Source organism: Carcharhinus amblyrhynchos, chromosome 27 (genome assembly GCF_965287045.1).
Source record: "Carcharhinus amblyrhynchos chromosome 27, sCarAmb.v2.hapA, whole genome shotgun sequence".
In the NCBI taxonomy this organism is placed as follows: Eukaryota; Metazoa; Chordata; class Chondrichthyes; order Carcharhiniformes; family Carcharhinidae; genus Carcharhinus; species Carcharhinus amblyrhynchos.
Genome location: NC_137350.1, coordinates 14,055,954 through 14,079,328, shown reverse-complemented (window position 1 = coordinate 14,079,328; position 23,375 = coordinate 14,055,954). Strand labels below are relative to the sequence as shown.

The following is a 23,375-nucleotide window of genomic DNA, read 5'->3' as shown; positions in this document are numbered from 1 at the left end:
TCCATGTCTCAGTAACCTACCTATACCTATTGCATGCACCCTTGACTTTGCCTCTCCCAAATGTATTATCTCACACTTGAACTGCATTTGCCCACCGACTCATTCCATTAATATCTTCTTGCAGTCTTCCCCCTCGTTGTCAACCAAACAGCCAACTTTTGTATGATCTGTAAACTTCTTATTCACACACCCTAAATTTATGTTTAACTGCATGAAAAACAAGGGGCTTAGTATGAAGGCCTGTGGAACTCTATGGAAACAGTCTTCCAATGACAAAAAAATTGGCACTTCAGATCTAGTTTATTTTCATTAGGTGTTAATCTAAACAATTATTGGACTGGACATGCCGTTCAAGTATATTACATCACATCTGAACAGATAATATCAGAAAATATTCAAATTATTTGTCATTTGTATTGCAAACAAATTACTAATGTGCTTTACAAAAAGGAGGCATGGCATTTAATCAAAAATAGATAATTCTGCTAATTTAAAATAAATTAACTGATACTGCAAAGCTTTTCTGAAAACTTCCAAAAGTCAGAGAACCTAACACCAGAAAATTGCATTGTGAAATAACTCCTCAGAGGCTGGTGTCTCTCCACCAGATTCCCTTTATCTACAAACGTATCTTCACTCCTAAGAGTGCTTCAGGTACATAGTCAGAATCCAGAGTGTCAGTAGACCTGACAATCTTCATTATATACACAGATGAGACTCCCTGATTGAGGTAATGATTGCTTGCCCAATCAGGGACGTCTTTTTGTGGCTCACACTCCAGAAGGCCTATCTCTTGGTCCACATTGACGTATTACACGTTGTAAAGAAGATATTGCTCCTAAATTATTTAAAGAACATGAGCTGCACTGTGCTGCTACTCTATCAATATGCAATGTGTACCATTGACACTAGACTTATACTTGAAGAATGATGATCTCATGCTGATCTCCAAAATAAAACTATTAGACAAAGTTCAGAAATTCAAGTAGTTTTGCTCTTTAACTGTAGTTTTAAAATGTAATTTTAATATTTATCTTTTAAGGCTAAGGGGATTGAATGTGTTTTTAATTTAAGTAAAATGGTTATTTCCCCAGATATGCAGTAACACCAGTAGTAGAACATGAGACTGTCAGACAGAAGATGTACACTGCAGTGTCAAGATGCAAGGATGTAAAATGAAATTAGACAGAAATAGTTGCCAGGGTGGCCCTACCTTTTCAGGCAGTCGGTCCTAAAATCTTGAAATACATTTTACTACAATTATATTGTACTTACAGGGCGTGCAGTGCAAACTGAGTGATAGACTGCTGTTAGCCCATTTTACCCTCTTCCCCAATTTTCTTTCCCACACCCTGAAGAAGGGAGGGGGCTAAATTGATAACATGTTAGGAGTTCATGAAGAAACCACTACACTGTTAGTTGAAAAGAAACATAATTAGAATGTTACTGCTGTGGATCAAACCACGTTGGAGTAAAAGTCCTATGTTTGTCAGTGAGGATGAACTTGAATGCATTCTACTAATTTCTAAGAGATAGATGGATCCAAATTCAGCCAAATACAACAATTTTCAATTTGAGCCCAAAGTAACCTAATTTAGATCTCTCTGGATTCTAACCTTTGGGATCCTTGCTTCATTTCTTTATAATTTAACACCTTCTAAAATATGAGCATGTCTTGTATCATCTTTTCAAAGATCCATCAGCCACAGAACTGAACTTTAGAGAAACAGAGGAATGATTCATTGAATTTTGTCACAGTCGAAAACAGCCCATAAGTGTTGAAATCTTAACATTTGAATGTTGTCTTTGTTCTAGACAAGGTCAGTTTGGTCATCTGAAGGTGGAACAGAGGGTGGCCCTGACGTGTGTAGAATCTTCTCTAATAGTTGCCTTGAAAGTAAAACCAGAGTTTTTCACTCCCCTACACCTCACGGAGCAGGAGAAATAATTTGGCTCCATTTACCTGATATATTTATTTCATGATTAAATTATACTGAAGCATTGATTTGCTAGTGATTTCTTATTAACCATGACTGTCAAACAATTTTTTTTGCTATTAGATTGGAAGTTTTGAAAACAAAATATGATTCTTTTGAACCTGAATTGTCTGTGGTTCAAAGGAACAAACTGCACCCAGTGCCAGTTTTACTTCACCCAGTGATGGAGAGGAGGATACTGGACTGTTGTTGCAGGTACAGAATTTATCTCTTCACTCCTCTTTCCTTCCTAAACTTCTTGGACTTCTTCTAGAGCTATTACAAGGCAATGAGTACTACCATGTTTGCCACCACTCTTGTTCTCAGGCGCATCAAGAGGAGAAATAGACCCAATATATATTAAAATGCAAAACAGTGCCGCACTGAATTGTTTATACAGAGTAAGGCATAATGGGCTGAAGACATGTCTATCAATGATGGGGGGAAAAGTGGAGGAGGGGAATCTGCAAGAGGCAACATGGTTTTGCCCCCCTATTTTTAAATTAAAATATTTAGTTCAACAGTTTGAATATTTGGATCTAAAAATCTAAATTGCCTAATTGAATCACTATATTTTAGCACACTTGCTGTCATGCTAGTAGTACAGGGTATAGCATTGTACCACTTTGTTAAATTACTTTCAGATGATCTGCTGTCTGTTTGGGAGAGAGCGCAAGACCTTTGAATGGTAGGTAACCTTGCTTTAAAAGTTCCTGAAATTAAGTCCAGGTACAGATTTGCTAGAGATTTCTTATTTAATTAAGATAGAAAGTTAATGTTTAGTTACATTGGAGGGCCAGTATAGCTGAGGATCATTTCCCTTCTACTGGCCAGATGATACTTGCTCCAGCACAACTGGTTCCTTGAAACCCGGAATGTACAGAAATAGGGTAATGAATTTTGCATGTGCTTGGACAGGTAAATACAATATATAAATGCATAATTGTGATCGGTGTATTTATCAGAGAAAACCATAGTACTTCAGTCCACTTTACCCATTGATGTGCAGCCTATCAGTTTGAGGGGGTTGGTTTCCATTTTGCACTAGAAAGAGATTAATGTAAATGCTCTTTGTTTGCCATGACATACATTTTGGGTGGAGTTTGCCCCCAAAAAACTGCAAAGCACTCAAGTGCCGTTTGGCAAGGGCGTCCGGATCTCTCAGCACACTGGAAGACCCTCCCCTTTATTGATGGTATGTTCCCCTATCCCCTCTCTGACACGGGTTGCCAGCATCAGGTCCCTCCTAATGAATTCCCCCCTGCTCTGGCTGTCGGCATACCTCCCATCATGAACCCACCACCCCCCCACCCCCTCCCTCCCCCCACCTCCCCACCCCCCCTCCCTCCCCCCTCCCTCCCCCCACCCTCCTCCCCACCCCCCTCCCCCCCCCCACCTTTCCCCCCCCCTCCCCTCCCTCCCCCCCACCACCCACCTTCCCACCCTCCCCCCTCCCCTCCCTCCTCCCCACCCCCCTCTCCTCCCCCATCCCCTCCCTCCTCCCCCATCCCCCTCCCTCCTCCCCACCCACCCCCCTCCCTCCCTCCACCTCCACCCCCCCCCCCCCCCCCCCCCCACCCACCTCACTGTGGCCATCATGCCATATCTCCGCCAGTGGAGACCACTACTGATTTGTGCCTGTATGATGCCCACTGCAGAGGTGGAAACATTCCTGGAGAGGGGATAATCGTGTGCCGAACACACTAATGAAACTGAAGTCCAGTCAATCTCATGCTAATCAGCGCGATCCAGTCTGTGCCAGTAGAAAGGGACCAGGGCAATTGTAGACCAATTGACATCTGGTGTGGAACCAATCTTTAGACCCGCTTGCTATTTTCCAGAATCAGCACAGTCTATGCCAGGCATGGTGAGGTCAGAAAATTGCCTCTTCGTTTCTGGGAATTTGTATAATTTTAACACCCATTTGATAAGTCCCAATAGAGGCAAAGCAACTGAACCTAAATGCAACTTGGCTTTATTGTAGGATTTTCTTTCACTTCCATTATGCAACCTAGAGTGTCAATTAGCATAAAATCCCTAGTATATGACAGCATAAAAAGATTTTAATATTTTCTATTAGTACAATAAACTGAGATGGTGGAAACCAAAAGTGATCTGGTTTAATAGTTTTGAACACAAAACAGGATTTAGTTCCCTTACAGTTGGAACTAACCTGATGTCATCTATGTTTGCCTTGAGTGTGCATTACTGCAATGTTGAAAACATAAGTAATTTTATGACCCTTAACAAGACACAGTGAAAGTGAATAATAGCTTGTATTAATTATGATCTTACCTTTCATCTTGCCTTAAAAACTGGGGAAAAAAAATACATATTATACATAACATTAGTTGATTATTAATCTTAAGTCCCATGCACACTTGAGTTCACAAGTTAGGTATAGATTCCTCTTGCAACTTTTATTTTTTGCATGTTTATTGTTAGGTCTGTTACTGCTTTATGGGCAAATCTCACAGAGACTTCAGCTGAACTAACTAATTTGTAAAAAGTTGTTCTGGTTTGTATTGTTGGATTGCAATGAAATTGACTCTAAAACTGTTGATCAGTTAAGCACTGTTGCAACTTATTGTGAACATTGAAATTTTTAAACTAAACTGCAATTGATTTTAAAAAAAATGTTCTCGAATGAAATAAATTTGAAATGATGCTCAGCATTTTCAGCCAATCTGTAAATGAAGGAAAACATTTTGTTTTAATATGTTTTTGTGCTATTCTTATCTTCACGTTCCTTTGCGCATGGCTAGGTTTACAAATAGCAATGAGATAAACGATCAAATATCAAGTGACCTCTGAGTAAACTGCACGAGGTAGGTGCAAGAAGAGGACAAGATTAGACTTGCTCATTCTCACTGTCAAAGATTAAATGTGACTATGACAATTTGAACAAGGAAGTGGATGGTCACTGGTGACCATGGAACCACATCCTAAAAGAATTGTGATAAAATTGGGGAAAAAATGCAATGCTTTTTTTTGCCAATTGCAACGCTTTGCAATTGCCAGTGACTCCTTAAAGTGTACTTTATTCTTAAGGGTCTAATACACAATGTTTAAAATTTTAAATATGAAGCACTGGAATGTTGTCGAGGCACTTTAACCATAAGGGGTAATAAGGTATTGAATAAGGCTGGAATGACATCAGTCTACAGGTTGAGCAATAAATTAATTCTGTCATTATAGTTAAGAGTAGTTTGTTGTGGACTATTTACTTAGCTTGCTGTAGCAGACATTGTTAAAATTATTACAGGGAAAAAAACAATGTACATTAAAGTATAATCTAGTAAAATGAGATGCTGATGTATTAGATATTATTTTTGTGAAAATACACTGAAGATTAATTCATATGTTAGCAAGATTTTTAATGCTAATGTTAAAAAGGAATATGTTCTATTGAAATCTCAAGTGATTTGATGTTTAGGAATTATGTTAAGTGTGTTTAACAGATGACAATAAAACTATTAAAAATAATGTGGCTGTTAATTATTATTTGTTTTATGAAAACCTTTCCTCTTGCTTCTCTTGCCGTACAGCTATACTTCTTTTCTTGTCCTCCTTACACCTCTTCATCTTCTATATTATGGACGCGTTCTTGCCTGCTGTTCACATCATCCCAGTCATACAAGATTGCTTCCGGCATTGCTGTTTACTCATCTGTAGATAAGGGCCGGAATTGCGTGCCCTGAACTGCTGCTGGCGAGAACAGAGAAACTGGCACTCAGTCAAATCTCCACTCACAGCTGTGGGACCTGACAATCCTATCTGCAGGTGAAGTCAGAGAATTCTGGCCAATTGCACCAGTGATGATATACCTATGGTTTTGCCATGATCAGCATAGCAATAGTACATGTTTACTAGCCTCTTAGCCTTACAGAGGCTCAGCTGCCTCTTTGCTGCTCAGGCTGTCGCTCCTTTTGACCTTGTGTTGACTGGCAATGGAGCCCTCCTCTTCATCTGGATGAGAGCATTACCAAGGTAGCGTTGCCTGCTCCCTGTATCATCAAAATCTCAGTGGATGCATGAATAAACTTAAATGATACATTAAATGATCATGTCCTTTGCAAGTTGCCCTCAATCTCCAAGACAGCAGTCAACTGCTAAGCCCTTCACCTGGTCTCTTCTTAAAATAGCATCCCCACCTGACCTCTCCCAGGTAAAGGACATCCTGGAGGACCAGAGATGGAGTTCCTCCCATTCAGACATTAATAAGTATGGAGACATTCACAGAAATCCTCTGTCCACACTCGCAGCTGGGATTCTCCAGTGCTGCTGAGAGTGAATGGTGTTTTGGCTAGAAGGCCAAATTCTCTGTTCTCACTCGCAGCAGGGCAGCCACAGGTGAGACTGGAGAATCCCATCCATTACTCTTAGACCAGAGTATCAAGAACTATGTGCAAGAGGCCTTTTGCAGACACATCTCTGCTTGTCTCCATCACCTCAAAACTATAGCAAGACCATTGCCTTGGCAGCATACAAACACTGTCCCCATGCCAACCCTGAACTTGCCTCTGCTTCTATTATTCAAGCTACCAGTCCTACCCACCTCTGGTAACCCACCTGATGAAATCTTCATTTACCAAACAATCACCCTGAACATGCCACTCTCCACATCCCACTCCCCACTCCCCCTATGACTGTTCCCTTCCATGACCAGTACCATGCGTTTTCCCTCCAGGACCTCACTGCTAACCCTATCAATCCCACCCTTGAAGACATTTTCCCCATCTTCTCCTGTCCAGCCTTCACTCCATACTTTCACCTGCCTATCCACCTGCCTTCCAGCCTTGGCCTGCTGCCCTTGTCCAGCCTTGGTGCAACGCAAGTGGTCCTCCAGGAGAAAGCAACACCTAAGACCTTAAAATTATAGAAGAGGTGCTCGCCAGGTGCACACCACTGACATACAATTGTAAAATGGAACATTCTATATGCTCACTGGTGGGGAACTTAAATTGGAGGGGGAAGTTAATTCTAGTGAGGTGGCCTATTAATAAGCATAAGAGATTCCAATACATCCAAATGGGGTTCCCGACATTGTTCTTTGGGAAGCTCAACCCGCTTTTAACCTGCCTTGGATTTCAGGAGAAAATTCCAGCGGTTTATCCTGCCATCAGGAAACAGATTTTACTTCCTGCCAAATTAAGTGCCCCTTCTTAAGATTCCCTCTTCTGCTAGGAGCAGAATATTCTACTCACTGTTCTGGGTTTGGAAGCAGGGGTTATCTTAAAAGGGAAATTAATTATTCCTTTTCAAAATAAACTGGACATTTCTTATGAATCCTTTGGATTACACTTTTGCTCAAATTTTGGCTGGATAAGCATTCTTCTCCTGTCCTTTTGTTTATTTTCTTTCATTATTCACCCCTTAATCCCTCCTCCTCTGACAGTTATGACTCCTCCTCGTGCACCTTCTACAAACAGATGTTCATGCCATTTCCGCTCAGGACAGTACATTCAGATCACCAATTACCCAGGCTTCCACGCATTGTCCAAGGACTACATACTTTTCAATCCAAAGTCAAAAGCAACTGCTACAATTGATACGAAAAGAAACCTCACCAGACTCTCAAAATGCTGATAGTCAACTGGCCACTCTGATTTGTCACATTTTCCCTTTCCAAAAGTTGATTATAAAATGACAGAATTCTCTTTAGGCAATAGTAAAGCCAAATGTAAATATTTCCAAAAACCAGGATCAGGAACCTGGCTGATTGTTACCTCCGGCTGAACAATACTGAGGCTATTTGCTCATTTTATTCATTTATTATTGTCACATATATTGGTATACAGTGAAAAGTATTGTTTCATGATCAATACAGATGAAGCATAATGTTCAAAGAGAGGGAATGGCGAGAGCACAGAATGTAGTGCTACAATCATAACTAGAATGTAGAGAAAGATCAACTTTGATGGGAGGCCCATTGAAGTTTGATGGCAAAAGGGAAGAAGCTGTTCTTGAGTCAGTTGGTATGTGATCTCAGACTTTTATATCTTCTTCCTGACGGAAGAAAGTGGAAGAGTATATGTCTCAGGTGCATGGAGTCCTTAATTATATTGGCTGCTTTTCCAAGGCAGTGGGAAGTGTAGACAGAGTCAATGGATGGAAAGCTGTTTTGCATGATGGACTGGGCTACATTCACAAACCTTTGTAGTTTCTTGTGGTTTTGGTCAGAGCAGGAGTCACAGCAAGCTGTGATACATCTGGAATGGATGCTTTCTGTGGTGCAGCTGTAAAAACTGCTGAGAGTCATAGTGGACATGCTGAATTTCATTAGCCATTAGCAGAGGAGTTGGTGGGCTTTGCATAGAGGGACTTGAACAAGTGATCTGGACTACTAGAAACTTGAAGCTCTTGACCATTTCCACTTCACCCCCATTGATGTTAACAGGGGCATGTCCTCTACTAGGCTTTCTGAAGACTATTTCCTTCATTTTACAGATATCGAGGGAGAGAAAGATTATTGTTGTTGCACCAATTCATCAGATTCTCTATCTCTTTCCTATACATTGTCTCATCACTGTTTGAAATCTGACCCACTATGATGGTGTCATCAGACAACTTGATTTATTTATTATTGTCACATGTATTAGTATATAGTGAGAAACATTGTTTCTTGCAAGCTATACAGACAGGTCATACCGTTCATAGAGGAAAGGAGAGTGCAGAATGTAGTGTTACATTCATAGCTAAGATATAGCGAAAGATCAACTTCGTGCAAGGTAAGTCCAATCAAAAGTCTGATGGCAACAGGGAAGTAGCTGGTCTTGAGTCAGTTGGTATGTGACCTCAGACTTTTGTATCTTTTTCCCTATGGAAGAAGGTGGAAGAAAGTAGTCTGGGGTGTGAGGGGTCCTTGGTTATGCTGGCTGCTTTTCCAAGGCAGCGGGAACTGTAGACAATGGATGGGAGACTGGTTTGCATGTTGGACTGGGCTTCATTCACAACCTTTTGTAGTTTCTTGCGGTCTTAGGCAGAGCAAGAGCCATACCAAGCTGTGATACAACCAAAAAGAATGTTTTGGATGATGTATCTCGTACAAGTTGGTGAGAGTCGTCGCTGACATGCCAAATTTCCTTAGTCTTCTGAGAAAGTAGAGGCGTTTCTTAACTATAGTGTTGGTATGGAGACACCAGGACAGGTTGTTGGTAATCTGGGCACCTAAAAACTTGAAGTTCTCGACCATTTTTACTTCATCCCATTGATGTAGACAGACATGTTCTCCACTACACTTCCTGAAATGACTATCTCCTTCATTTTGTTGTCATTGAGGAAGAGATTATTAATGTCGCACCAGTTCACCAGATTCTCTATCACATTCCTTTACTCCATCTTGTCATTGTTTGAGATCAGACCCAGTACAGTGGTGGCATCAGCAAACTTGAAAATCTAGTTGGAGGGGAATTTGGCCACACAGTCATAGGTGTATAGAGTATAGTGGGAGCTGAGAACATAGCCTTGTGGGGCACCGGTGTTAAGGGCGATCGTGGAAGAAATGGTGTTGCTTATTCTTACTGATTACTGAAAATCAGGTCGGAGCAGAATTTGTAAAATCCTGGCTGAAAAATTGTTTTGTAAATTTCAACTCATATTAAAGCATCCTCTAATAGAAGTTACAACTGGTTTGGCAGGATGGTGAGGGAGAAGGAACAAAACTTTCCACGTTGTGATTTGCTGTTGTAGCTATTGCATTTAGATGGGATTTCTTATTTAGTTGATGCCAAGTACCTTCACTTGAGATGGCAGGCCAAGATATGTTTCAAATATTAGGAAAGGTAGCCAGGAACTTGAGAAAAAAAGATAAATTTCAAGCAGGGTCTTAAAAGTGTAGGAAGGGAGATGCCAAAGCAGACAGGTTTATGGATGAAATTCCAACAACTATGTGGTAGGCAGCTTAAAGTATAAGCATTATTGGTGATACTAGGTGGAAACAGATGCAATAGAGGTTGAAGTCAAAGATCTAAAGGAATTTGCAGAAATAGAGAATGGTGAGGCCACTGAAGATGGAGGATTTTTTATTATTTATTTATTAGTCACAAGTAGGCTTACATTAACATTGCAATGAAATTACTTTAAAATGCCCGTAGTTGCCATAACCCAGTACACCGAGGGAGAATTTAGCATGGCCAGCACGTATTTTGGACTGTGGGAGGAAACTGGAGCATCCGGAGGAAACCCACACGGACACAGGGAGAATGTGCAGACTCTACACAGACCCAAGACAGGAATCGAACCCAGGTCCCTGGCACTGCGAGGCAGCAGTGTTAACCACTGTGCCACCGTGCTGCCCAAAGACACCACTTTGGCGTGTTGCCGGGCAAACTTCGTAACTCTCCGTCGGGGAATCCAACTCTGATCTCCCACGTGACAGGCAGAGGTACTAACTAGGAGTTGCCTTGCTTTTAATCCTGTAGGACAAAGCTGCTAGATTGAGCTTGTGGCTGACGGTCAGGTGCCAGTGGAAGAAAAACTCTCCTTGACTCTGTCCTCAACAAATCTACTTGTCACAGATGCATTTGTCCATGGTAGGTATTGGTAAGCGTGACCACCCCACAATCCTTGCGGTGATGAAAACTCATCTTCCATTGAGGAGGGACCACCACCCCTCCAACACCCCCCTTCTCCTCTACCAAACCCCACTGTGTTGTGTGGCACCACCATTGTGCTAAATGTTATTAAGAATAGGTCTCAAAATTGGGCCTCCATGAGGTGCAGTGGGCCAACATCAATAGTAGAATTGTAGTCCGTCACAATCTCATGGCTTTGCATTTCTGTTCCTCAACGTTTACCATGATATAAGGCTATCAACTCTGGTTCAATCAGCCAACTCTCAAATTATCAGTAAAGTGTCTTCATTAATGAAACCAAACCACAGTTACTTACCAATAGTAATTACTGGGGAGGCAATGTGAGACTATTAATTCAGAAACTCAGCTAATGTTTTGGGGGCTCCGGATTCGAATCTTGCCAGGGCAGATGGTAGAATTTGAAAACAGTAAAAAATATCTGGAATTAAGAATCTACTTAATTCTGATTGCTGATTGTTGGAAAAACCCATCTGGTTCTCTAATGTCCTTTAGGGAAGGAAATTTGCTGTCCTTACCTGGTCTGGCCTACATAAGACTCCAGAGCCACAGCAATGTGGTTGACTCTCAATTGGCCTCGGGCAACTAGCAATGAGCAATAAATGCTGACAAGCCAGTAATGCCCAAGACTTAGAAAAGGAACTGATGGCTCAGTTTAGGTTCTGCCAGATAGACTCGGCTCCAGACCTCATTAAAACCTGAGTCCAAAACTAAACAAAAGATCTGAATTCCAGTGGTGAGAGGTGAGTGACTGCCCTTGACATCAAGGTAGCATTTGACCGAGTATGGCATCACAGAGTCCTGGTAAAATTGAAGTCAATAGGCATCAGGGAAAAATCCTCCCCATTGGCTGGACTTGTACCTGCAGAAAGCAGGATGGTTATGGTTGTTGGAATCAATTACCTTACCTCTCAGACATCACTGCAGGAGGTCCTCAGGGTGCTGTCCTAGGCCCAGCTAGATTCAGCTGCTTCATCAATGACCTGTCCACCATCATAAGGTCAGAGCTAGGGTGATTGATCAATGCTGCAGCAGTGGTTCCTAACCAGCAAGCCTCAGCATACTGATATGCTGTGAATACCCTCCAAGTGTGCCGTGAGAAGAGATTCAAAACAATTAAAAAATCCACGTAATTAAATGTAAATCTAACCTTCGTCATCAGCTCTGTGGTTGGCGTCCCTGAGACCTGATGAACCTCGGGTCTCCCTTGCATGCACTGGCCAGGAAAGAGCAGCACATCTGGAGTTTAGATTTTTTACCTTGAACGTGACCAACGGAACTTGGAGCTGAAGATGAAGGCCCCATGCACCCACAGAAAAGGTGAAAACTCAAAAGGGTGTAAAAATCCTGGGAGAAGAGAGAGAAAGAGGTAAACAACAGCATATGCTGTTCTGAAAATCACAATATTGAAACCATGCCAGTAACTTGACTCTAATGCTTAGCTAATACCTAGATATGAGATTAGCATTATGCTGACGCTTCTGTCCTGCACTTAATTCAGCTCTCTCCTCTTTTTTAATTATGTTATCGCTTTTTCCTCACACTTCAATTTTCTACCTGCGGTAATTGTGCTCAAAATATCAATGCAAAAGCAAAATACTGCAGATGCTGGAAATCTGACAGAAGAAGAAAATGCTGTTAAAATTCAGATAATCAGGCAGCAGCTGGAGAGAACAGTCAACATTCATGTTGCTGACCATTTCAAAATATTAAATATTGTATGAACAAAGTGCCTTATTTGCGAAGCCTCTGGTTGGGGGAGGGAGCTGGATTTGTGGCAGAGGCTGAAGTTTGAGTGGAGGAAATTATAACTCAACCAAACTGTTAACAAAGGTTGCTCTCTCGCTTACACTGTTGGATTTCATAATCAGTTTTATCTGATATCACCAATAATCACAGTATCAACAAAAAAAAATCAATTAAGGAAACAAAAAGCACAAGCACAAAATCAACCCGTGCTCCTGCTCTTTACCTGCAGTGAGCAGTTACTGAGCAACCTAGAAATCAGGCCTCCAAGAGGTCATCTCAAGTGTTTATCAGATAGTCAAGTGAAAGGAAACATTAAATCGAGAATATTGCCTTAAACTGAACAGAGAACATTCGAACATAAGAAATAAGAAATAGGAGCAGGAGTAGGCCATCTAGCCCTTCGAGCCTGCCCCGCCATTCAACAAGACCATGGCTGATCTGAAGTGGATCAGTTCCACTTTCCCACTTTCTCCTCATAACCCTTAATTCCCTTGTCTATCAGAAACCTATCTACCCGTGACTTAAATATATTCAGCGAGGTAGCTTCCACCACTTCAATGAGCTGAGAATTCCAGAGACTCACCACCCTTTGAGTGAAGAAGTTCCTCCTCAACTCCAATCTAAACTGCGCCCCTGCCCCCCCTTATTTTGAGGCTGTGCCCTCTAGTTCTGTTATCCTTTCTAAATGGGAAGAATCTCTCTACCTCTACCCAATCTATTCCCTTCATTATCTTATATGTCTCTATAAGATACCCCCTCAGCCTTCTAAACTCCAACGAGTACAGACCCAGTCTATTCAATCTCTCCTCATAGGCTAACCCCCTCATCTCCGGTATCAGCCTAGTGAACCTTCTCTGCACTCCCTCCAAGGCCAATATATCCTTTCGCAAATGCGCGACCAAAACTGCACACAGTACTCCAGTTGCGGCCTCACCAGTACCCTGTACAGTTGCAGCAAGACTTCCCTACTTTTATATTCTATCCCCCTCACTATAAAGGCCAACATTCCATTCGCCTTCTTGATCACCTGCTGCACCTGCACACTGAGTTTTTGTGATTCGTGCACAACGAACCCCAGGTCCCTCTGCACTGTAGCATGCTGCAGCTTTTCGTCCTTTAAATAATAATCCCTCCTACTATTATTTCTACCAAAGTGGATAACCTCACACTTGCTAACATTATACTCCATCTGCCAGGTCCTCGCCCACTCACTCAGCCTATCCAGATCTCTCTGCAGACTTTCCGCGCCTTCCATGCAATTTGCTTTTCCACTCATCTTCGTGTCATCAGCAAATTTCGTTACCCTACACTCAGCCCCCTCCTCCAGATCATCTATGTAAATGGTAAGGCCCCAACATCGATCCCTGCAGCACTCCACTAGTCACCAACTGCCAGCCAGAACAGCACCCATTGATTCCAACTCTCTGTTTCCTATTAGACAACCAATCCTCTATCCACGCTAACACCTTACCCCCAACTCCGTGCACCCTAACCTTTTGCAGCAACCTTTTGTGAGGCATCTTATCAAACATCTTCTGGAAATCTAAAAACACCACATCCACTGGTTCCCCTCTACACACTCGTGGGACAAGGGGACATATTAAAATAGTAAAAAGTAAAGTTAGGATTAATGTCAAGAAATTCTGAGACATAATCTATGTATGACTTATGGGAAAAGTAGTGGATGTAAAAATTCTGCTACATTTTAAACAACAATTAGATGCTGCAATGGAATTACGTAGCATTTACGTAGCATCTTGTCTCTGCCAGTCCTATGTTCTACACAATTTCTAAGTTTAAGTTTATTTATTAGTGTCATAATTAGAACCATAGAACCCTACAGTGCAGAAACAGGCTCTTCGGCCCATCGAGTCTGCACCAACCACAATCCCACCCAGGCTCTACCCCCACATCGTTTACCCGCTAATCCCTCTAACCTAAGCATCTCAGGACACTAAGGGGCAATTTTATCATGGCCGATCAACCTAACCCCGCACATCTTTGGACTGTGGGATGAAACCGGAGCACCCGGAGGAAACCCACGCAGACACGAGGAGAACGTGCAAACTCCACACAGACAGTGACCCAAGCCGGGAATCGAACCCAGGTCCCTGGAGCTGTGAAGTTAGGCTTACATTAACACTGCAATGAAGTTACTGTGAAAATCCCCTAGTCGCCACATTCCAGTGCCTGTTCAGGTATACTGAGGGAGAATTTAGCATGGCCAATGCATCTAGCCAGCACTTCTTTTGGACTGTGGGAAGAAACCCAAGCAGACACTGGGAGAATGTGCAGACTTCACATAGACAGTGGCCCAAGCCATGAATCGAACCCAGATCCCTGGCGCTGTGAGGCAGCAGTGCTAACTTCACTTGACCTGATTATCATCACCTTACATCATTTTCTGCCTCAGATCTTTAGGTAAAGAAGAGAACTTCATCTATAATGACATTACTGTTACTAGAGAGGTGGTGCTCGACAGACTGGAGGGGCTGATTGTGGACAAGTCCCCAGGACCGGATGGAATGCATCCGAGGGTTCTGAAAGAAATGGCGGAGGTGATAGTGGATGCCTTGGTGGTTATTTTCCAGACGTCGCTGGATTCCGGGGAAGTGCCGGAAGATTGGAAAACGGCTAATGTTACGCCGTTGTTTAAGAAGGGTGCCAGGCAAAAGGCGGGGAATTATAGGCCGGTTAGTTTAACATCTGTGGTAGGTAAAATGTTAGAATCCGTCATTAAGGAGGAAATTGCGAGGCATCTTGAAGGGAATTGCTTGATAGGGCGGATGCAACACGGTTTCATTAAAGGGAAGTCGTGTCTGACAAATTTACTGGAGTTCTATGAGGATGTGTCTAGGGCAGTGGATAGAGGAGAGCCGGTGGATGTGGTCTTTCTGGATTTTCAGAAGGCGTTTGACAAGGTACCTCACAAGAGGTTATTGCAGAAGGTCAGGGGACATGGAGTTGGGGGTAGGGTGTTAGCGTGGATAGAGGATTGGTTGTCAAATAGGAGGCAGAGAGTGGGGGTCAATGGGTGCTATTCGGATTGGCGGTTGGTGACTAGTGGGGTGCCCCAGGGGTCGGTGCTGGAGCCTCAGCTATTTACCATTTATATAGATGATCTGGAGGAGGGAACCGAGTGCAGGGTGTCGAAATTTGCTGATGACACCAAGATTGGGGGAAAGGCAAATTGTGCGGAGGGTGTGGAGAGTCTGCAGAAGGATCTAGATAGGCTGGGCGAATGGGCCAGGAAATGGCAAATGGAATTTAATGTTGGCAAGTGTGAGGTGGTCCACTTTGGTAGGAAGAATGGTAGGAAGGACTATTACTTACGTGGCGAAAAACTGCAGCAGGCGACGGTGCAGAGGGACCTCGGGGTCCTTGTGCATGAGTCGCAAAAACCCAGCTTGCAGGTGCAGCAGGTGGTCAGGAAGGCGAATGGGATGCTGGCCTTCATAGCGAGGGGGATTGAATATAAAAGTAGGGAGGTCTTGCTGCAGCTGTATAGGGCATTGGTGAGGCCGCAGCTGGAGTACTGTGTGCAGTTTTGGGCGCCGCACCTGCGCAAGGATATTTTGGCCCTGGAGGGAGTGCAGAGGAGGTTTACTAGGCTGATACCGGAGTTGAGGGGATTGAGCTATGAGGAGAGGCTGAATAAACTAGGCTTGTACTCGTTAGAGTTTAGAAGAATGAGGGGAGATCTCATTGAGACGTATAAGATGATGAATGGGATGGATAGGATAGAGGTGGAGAGACTCTTCCCGCTCAAAAAAGACAGTAGGACTAGGGGGCACAGCCTCAAGATAAAGGGGAGGCGGTTTAGAACGGAGTTGAGGAGGAACTTCTTCACTCAAAGGGTGGTGAATCTCTGGAATTCTCTGCCCGTTGAAGTGGTGGAGGCTGCCTCGCTAAATATTTTTAAGAAGCGGGTTGATGGGTTCTTGATAAGAGAGGGGATTAAGGGTTATGGGGAGAGGGCGGGAAAGTGGAACTGAGCTACAACAGATCAGCCATGATCTTATTGAATGGCGGGGCAGGCTCGAAGGGCTAGATGGCCTACTCCTGCTCCTATTTCTTATGTTCTTATGTTCTTACATTTTGATCTGTGTAACCCTTCAGGAGCCAGGTAGCAGATGGACCTTCTGTTGTTGAATTGGGAAATTGGGCACCATGTTGGGAAACAACCAGAACAAAAATTCTTAAATATGCAAGGAATAATTTTCACTTCACCCATTGTAGAATCCACCTGTATCATTTTTTATCTAAATATGTTGCTTGTGATTCATATTCCTCCCAGTGGAACACTACATGGAGCAAATAACATAGACCTTGATTAAATATGACCTTGATTAATAATGACAAAAATCAATGGAGATAATTTCTTGATTTATGTTACAATTGAGTGTTTTCATTGAATTTACAGCTGTGTACTTTGTCACAGGCTTTCCTCTTTTGACATAAAGTTGTTGTTTGATGAATGATAGGACTATCATTTTATACTTTATACTTCTCCGAGTGTGTAGATTGCATTCCGCTTGTACGTGATAAGATTTTATTGCCTTCTTACATTCCCATTGTTAGTCTGCAGAAGCACATGACGGAACATGTAATAAAATATTATAAAAAGCTCCATTCTAATGCCCAGCACAGTCACATGATTTGCTATAATTGCAAAGTTGAGAACTGTGTCAGAAGTAAAATATTTTAAGTATATAGAAATAAATAGAGCTGTGTTCATTTGTTGCAATGAGCCATTTAGGAACAAGTCCATTATTAATGTATTTCAATGAATATAATTGTCCCCGAATTTCTCTTGCTCCATTATGCCTTAAATGATCCAATTTAATCTCTCGATGAAGCTAAGCACCAGTATTTTATTTTGTTCTGTCTGAGGAGGGATTAGTCAATAAGGCAGTTGGACATGTATTTGGAGGGGACTAATGTGTAGGGTTGTGGGACAAGGTTTAAAGGCAGATGAGGCAGATCTTTTACACAGAGTAATGGATGCCTGGAACTTGTTGCTGTTGGAGATAGTAGAAGCGGATATGGTAGCGACTTTAAGGGAGTGTCCTGACAAATACATGAATAGGATAGGAATAGAGGCATATGGTCCCCAGAAGGGTTTTGGGGGGGGGGGCGGCGGTGGTTTAGTTCAGTCAGGCAGCATGGTCTGTGCAGGCTTGGAGGGCCGAAGGGCCTGTTCCTGTGCTGTAATCTTCTTTTTGCTTTTAACCCATTACTGAAGTTGATATTTGATGGTGCCTGAGCTGCACAGGTCATGGAAATATGGTGCTTGTGCAAAGTCATGTGTCCAAGGGTAGATAGTAAATTCTGAAGCTCAGACAGGAACACTGCTCAGAGATTAAATGAGTGGAGTTGAGTCCATGATCAAGTAGATATTATATGACTTGCAGAAGCAGATAGAACAAACTGGCCTTTTCTCATTTCCTGATGTCTATCGTTTTATGGTTTTTATATTTTTTTTTATTGGAGACCTATAAATAGGAACCTTCTGAAGGTGACTAGAAATAGAAATACACCATTCAGCCCCTCAAGCCTATTCCACCATTTAATTGCAACATCGTTGAGGTTTTATTACTGGCTGCACCAAGCTGAACATTTTTCTTCTGTCCTGCCACAGGGCAGGTGGAACAGTTTTGTGAGGATTGTTGGCTTCTCAATAGTGCAGGGAGACACTGACTGCACACAAATTATTCTGTTTGTGCTGTGCATCAACTCTCAGATGTACTGCAATGGAAGGAATTCCACTTCAGTGCCCAGCTGGTGTGCAGCCAAACGCAGTATATCATGCCTTGGTATCCAGGCTGCAATAATGATGCAATCCAAAATGCATCTGCATTTCGCTGTCACAACAAAAGAGGGAGGCAACTGGGCACCAAGAACTATCCTTCATGACTCTGATACACAATCCACACAGACATGGGCACATGCACACAATGGAAGCCATAACATGTGGATGATACAGAGAGTTAACACTACACACTATTGACAGATATTCCAGGCCAATGTAACAGAAAGCACAGTCTCAATTCCACGAAAGACTGTCATTAAGTACTTCATTATCCAAAAAGTTATTCAACAGTAAGAACTGGTTGCCAGATAATTGTCTGCTTTTGTGTAAAACCATTTATTACTATTCTGGAAGAATGAGTTCAAACGGACTTTGATGAATTTGTTTTCTGGCTGTTTAGAAAGTCTGAGGAGCATTCTCAGAATTCAATTGATTTATCTTTCTGCCCTATCATTTTTAATAGTTATATTTTGAAGCTCAGAGAGAACCTCTGCTCATGAGATTAAATGAGTGGAATAGAATTTGCGATCAAGTAGATTTTACATTTCCACAGTTTTGATTATTACAAAAGCATCTTAACATGCAGCATCTCAAAAGTATTTAATGGTGTCTGAGTCTTTATTGATGATATCCAACAGTCTCCCTAAATTCTGTTTCCCAAATGGATCTCTGTGATCCTGTATAAGAACATAAGAACTAGGAGGAGGAGCAGGCCATCTGGCCCCTCGAGCCTGCTCCACTGTTCAATAAGATCATGGCTGATCTTTTTGTGGACTCAGTTCCACTTATCTGCCTGCTCATCATAACCCTTAATTCCTTTACTGTTCAAAAATTTATCTATCCTTGCCTTAAAAACATTTAATGAAGTAGCTTCAACTGATTCACTGGGCAGGGAATTCCACTGATTCACAATCCTTTGTGAGAAGAAGTTCCTCCTCAACTCAGTCCTAAATCTGCTTCCCCTTATTTTGAGGCTATGTCCCCTATTTCTAGTGTCACCCGCCACTGGAAACAACTTCCCTGCTTCTATCTTATCTATTCCCTTCATAATCTTATGTTTCTATAAGATCGCCCCTCATTCTTCTGAATTCCAATGAATATAGCCCCAGTCTACTCAGTCTCTCCTCATAAGCCTACCCTCTCAACTCTGGAATCAACTCAGTGAATCTCCTCTGCACCTCCTCCAGTGCCAGTATATCCTTTGACTCACATATGCTCATTGCTTTGGGCCTAATTGGTTTGGGGAAGTTGTACTTTGGCAGCATTGCCTGACTAGAAGATCTGGAATGAGATGCAATTTGTTTTGTCAAGACTCATCCTGACCAGGTCCATAACGCAGGACTCCACGCTCCATGGGCTGTCCCAAGAGACACAAACCGAGAAAAACATCCGCTGGAGATCAGCAATTTGGTGAAAGATACTCTTTGGTCTATGTGAAACTTGATCTACCAATGTTAAGAGCTGTTAATGAATGGCACTTTTCAAGGTCCAGGGCAATGCGCTCAGGGATGAATTAATCACAGACTCAATGGGGAAAGGCCACAGGTATGGTCCTCCCACTTTAGTTAATGGAGGTGTTGGAGACCTTGGTACAGGATATGGCAGATGTTCACATCATGGTGAAAGGCTTCAACTGCATGATGCAGGCACTGTTGGGAATCCATGAGTGCCAGTGCCAGAGAACAGCAGGGCTTCTGGATCTCTCTCCAGTTGCCCTTCCATCCCATAGAGGAGCACAAGGACCCCCAAGAACTGGAAAAAAGAGGATCGGCAGGAGTACAATCTGGGGCCCTTCAGCCAGGTGATTTTGAATGTGTCTGACCTATCTGGCACCCCCTTCCACTGAATGACACACTTCCAATGCCTGACACCGAGGAGGGATGCAGTTAAACATCCGTGCTGCCTGAAAGCAGACCTGTACCCTCACAGTTCTGGCTGCCAAGGGGACACCTGCCATGGTCATCTCAGGCAAAAGAGCATAGGAGTCAGCAGGCCGCCTCAATCTCAGCTAGGAATCCTGGGGATATACCTAAACATAAAGGAAGGATAAGGAAGATTAAGAAAATGTAGGCACTTAGTGGGCATGTGGCACTAGTATAGCTAGATCACTGTTTTGTATGACAATGCTGTATCCTTCCCCTTACCAGCCCCCACTAAGGAAGGGCACTCCCTCAGCTGTGATTTGGACAGGAACGACAAGGGAAGTGCTCTCTAAATACCCACCTTTATAACCCCTCTAAAGCAACAGGTACCCTGTCATGAAAGTACATGCTGCAAGTGATCCCTCGAGCTAAATTCACCTGTGTCCCCTGAGTCTTCCCCATGGAGTGTGCTGGCTGCCTGAGCCTCATCTCTGAAATCCCTCTTGGAGATGAAAGTGCCAGGTTCACATTTACGTAGACATCTTGTAAATGGCATGGGTGTGACAATCAGACCATCTGGGGTGTGTGTGTGCGTGGGGAAGGGGTGGGCAGGGGAGGTCAGTCCTGGAAAGTATGCTCATTAATGATATGCTAATGTATTAAAATGAGCATTCAGCAGTCCATGGCATGTTTCACGCCACTCTGCTAGTGAAAGACTGAGATGAGAATGTGGAAACTAGCTGGATTTTGAGTACGTGCCACCATTTCTGCAGAGTGCAGACTCAAAATTGCCACCTTTTTTTTAAAGAGAGAAAAGATTTGGCCTGCCAGCAGATGTTAAAATCTGTTAGTGTAGAATGGGGGCCCTGGTAGCACAGTGGTTAGTACTGCTGCCTCACGGCGTCAGGTACCTGGGTTCAATTCCCAGCCTGGGTCACTGTCTATGGGAAGTTTGCATGTTCTCCCTGTGTCTGCGTGGGTTTCCTCCAGGTGCTCCGGTTTCCTCCTACAGTCTGAAAGACGTACTGGTTAGGTGCATCGGCCGTGCTAAAAATTCTCGCTTGGTGTACCCGAACAGGCACCGGAGTGTGGCGACCAAGGGAATTTCACAGTAACTTCATTGCAGTGTTAATGTCAGCCTTACTGTGAGACTGAAAAATAGAAAAAGGAAAAGCAGGGAAGCCCAGATAAATCTTACACATTGGCCATGAAATGTAAACTAAGACAGCCAGCGTGTGTTCGTTCCTACCTTTCACTGTGGATCTTGAAGAGGGAAAATAAATGAATAACTAACGTTTCTCAGTGTAAGGGGACAGTAGTTTTCGGGGGGCGGGGGGGGAGGTGTCTGTGTGATTCCCGCCTTGGGGGGACAGGCGGCTGCTCTGGACAGACTGGAGACGGGGTCCTTCCTGAGTGAGCGGCGCCGTTGCCATGCAGTCGCGCTTGGTGGGCTGAGCGAGGAGAGTGAAGCCGGAGTTAATGTGAGTAACTGAGGGCTGGCGGGGGACGGGAGACCTTCCCTTTAAACTCCCTCCTGAACCTCCTTGTTCCTTGGAACATCAGGAAAGTTGTCCCTCCCGCCAATCCCGATTTATTTCTCTCTATTTTTTTTTGAAAGGAAACGCTTTGCTGAAGTCATAACAGAAATCACAGAGGAGGCCAGTCAAGTCAGGAAGAGAAAGGGGGAGCTCTTTTTCCCTAATTGATCACTTTCTTGACTTGAATGTTTAACCACTGTTTATCTCCCCAACAGGATGGCCAACCTTTATGAACCAAAGCGAGGGGCCCTTCAAACACAATTCTATTATGAACATGGAACAGTACAGCAGAGTACAGGCCCTTTGGCCCTCGATGTTGTGCCGAGCCGTGTCTGAACCCAAGATCAATCATTCTGGTGTGCTCTATGTGCCTATCCAATAACTTCTTGAAAGTTCCTAAAGTGTCTGACTCCACTGTCACAGAAGACAGTGCATTCCACACCCCAACCACTCTGAGTGAAGAATCTACCACGGACATCCCTCCTACACAGATTTAAGGTGCGGGGAGGCAAGTACAGAAGTGATGTTAGGGGTAAGTTTTTCACTCAGAGGGTGGTGAGTGAATGGAATCGGCTGCCGTCAGTGGTGGTGGAGGCGAACTCGCTGGGGTCTTTTAAAAGACTTCTGGATGAGTATATGGGATTTAATGGGATTGGGGGTTATAGATAGGTCTATGGATTGGTAGGTGTTGATGTGATCGGCGCAACTCGTGGGCCAAAGGGCCTGTTTGTGCTGTAGTGTTCTATGTTCTATCTCCCACCATGAGTCTTAGTTATGCCCCCTAGTAACAGCAGGAAGTAACCAGGGGAAGGGTTTTCAGCAAGAAATGGGGAAAGGGAGGTGTGCGGAGAAAGTGTTTTGAGATCATAATTGGAGCAGAAAAAAGATTCAAATTTAGGCAATGACTAGTACTAGTCCATACTGTGTTTTGTTTTTAGTCTTTTTTGCTTTAAATTTGAACTCCAGTTCAGACTGTTACTATTTTCAAGTATTCTGGTTTTTCTTTGTTGGGGGGCTGGGGGAAGAGTTCACTGGAATAGTGAAGGGGGCTTTAAAATCAACTAAAACTTATAACTTATCTTGCAGTGTTATTAACTCTGTGGCTCGACTCACTTACCTGCAGTTCTGTTCAAATAACTCAGATTCCCAGGATCAGTCTCCTGTGCATTGCCCTAGAAATAGGGTATAACAGGTGTCTTTTGAGGGACATGGGACAGTCACAGTAAAGGACAATACCTTAAAATATGGGCAGTTGGTCACACTGCTCACCACAGATGCTGGCATACCTGTTGAGTTTGTATTCCAGAATTATTACAAAAGAATTTGTCTTCATTTGTAGCTCACCCATATGTTAAAAAGTTTTAACATTGAGTATTGATCCTAGTGTGTATTGTCAGTTTTTATTTAATGTATTTTCCCATTAATTTCTGGAGGCAAACTCTTGACTTAAGAGATTTGGGATAAAAATCATTGAAATATAAATTAAAATAGATTGAGAGTTGGTCCATAAAATCTCATTGGTGTCTTATTGAATCTAATTCATAAAAATGCAGGTTAAAACTCTTTACAAAATTTGAACTACTGTGTTTGAAAATGCTTTACATAAAACTTTTAAAAAATCCTACCTGATATCCACGCATGATCATGGCACCAGCTGAGAGAGATGGGTCCAATGTCCTGCTTATAACTAGGCTTTGCCTATTCTAGTTAAGCTAAGAAAGTTAATAACTTATTAGTTCTGGAAGTGTCAGCTGAGTTCAGTTAGTCACACTTTCACCTCTGAGCCACAAGATTCTGCATTCAACTCACTTCTGGGCTTGAGCACATAAAAATCAAGACTGACA

General features: G+C 42.9%; 1 protein-coding gene and 1 long non-coding RNA gene across 3 annotated transcripts in view; one reads left to right on the top strand and one right to left on the bottom strand.

The window, feature by feature from the left end:
• LOC145359060 (uncharacterized) overlaps positions 1-21,324 on the bottom strand; it is an 84,767-nt gene extending 63,443 nt beyond the window's left edge. The window contains exons 1-2 of the long non-coding RNA XR_013889544.1: positions 21,243-21,324; positions 11,721-11,917 (exon numbers count right to left, since the gene is read on the bottom strand). This is a non-coding gene — a long non-coding RNA (uncharacterized LOC145359060). The remainder of the gene's footprint in view (positions 1-11,720; positions 11,918-21,242) is intronic.
• Positions 1-23,375, top strand: part of eftud2 (elongation factor Tu GTP binding domain containing 2) — a 112,131-nt gene that overhangs the window by 41,254 nt on the left and 47,502 nt on the right. The window contains exon 1 of one of the 2 annotated variants that reach the window (XM_080213418.1): positions 21,366-21,474. The exons of the other annotated variant lie outside the window; for it this stretch is intronic. The gene's annotated coding sequence lies outside the window, so the exon portion shown is untranslated. Of the gene's footprint in view, positions 1-21,365; positions 21,475-23,375 lie in introns of those variants that run through there. 2 annotated transcript variants of the gene reach the window in all.